We start from the raw sequence: 798 nt of genomic DNA, 5'->3' as shown, positions 1-798 counted from the left end.
CATCAAACATGATAAAAGAAAAATACCCTGTGCAAAGGTTAGCAACCTCAAAGGTTGAAGGTGAATAAGCTCATAAAGATGAGGAAGAATCAGTGCAAGAACACTGAAACTCAAGAAGTCAGCATGCCTTCTTTCCTCCAGATGATTACATCAACTGTTCAGCCTGTTCAAGTTTTCAGAACTGGCCAGAGGCTGACATGTCTGCAATGATACAAGTAGAATTCAGAATGTGGGTAGAAACAAAGTTCACTGAGTGAAAGAAGTATGTCAACATCCAATGCAAGGAGGCCAAAAATCATTGTAAAACATCGCAGGAGCTAACAGGCAATATATCCAGTATAAACAACATTACTGGTGGTCACTTTGGCAGCACATATATTAAAATTGGAATGATTCAGAGAAGATTAGCATGGCCCCTGCTCAAGGAGGACTTAAAAATTCATGAAGCATTGCATATTTGTAGAAAAAATCAATATCGTGAAAATGGCCACACTACCCAAAGTAATTTATAGATTCAATGCTGTCCCCATCAAGCTACCAATGACCTTATTCACAGAACTGGAAAAACCGACCTTAAACTTCATATAGAAGCAAAAGAGAGTGTGGATATCCAAGACAATGCTAGGCACAAAGAACAAAGCCAGAGGCATCATGCTACCCGATTTCAAACTATAATACAAAGCTACAGTAATCAAAACAGCATGGTACTGGTACTAAAACAGAGAAATAGAGTAATGGAACAGAACAGAGGTCCTGGTGGCAATGGCACTCATCTACAACCATCTCATCTTTGACAAA

General features: G+C 39.0%; 1 non-coding gene across 1 annotated transcript; it reads left to right on the top strand.

Moving 5' to 3' along the window:
• Positions 1-354: 354 nt before the first annotated feature.
• LOC141582078 (U6 spliceosomal RNA) lies at positions 355-461 on the top strand. The gene has a single exon (XR_012514909.1). It is a non-coding gene; the product is annotated as a U6 spliceosomal RNA (small nuclear RNA).
• Positions 462-798: the final 337 nt, after the last annotated feature.

This window comes from Saimiri boliviensis, chromosome 18 (genome assembly GCF_048565385.1).
Source record: "Saimiri boliviensis isolate mSaiBol1 chromosome 18, mSaiBol1.pri, whole genome shotgun sequence".
Classification (NCBI taxonomy): Eukaryota; Metazoa; Chordata; class Mammalia; order Primates; family Cebidae; genus Saimiri; species Saimiri boliviensis.
Note: the sequence above shows the minus strand (reverse complement) of the source record. Positions and strands in the feature narration are given on the sequence as shown.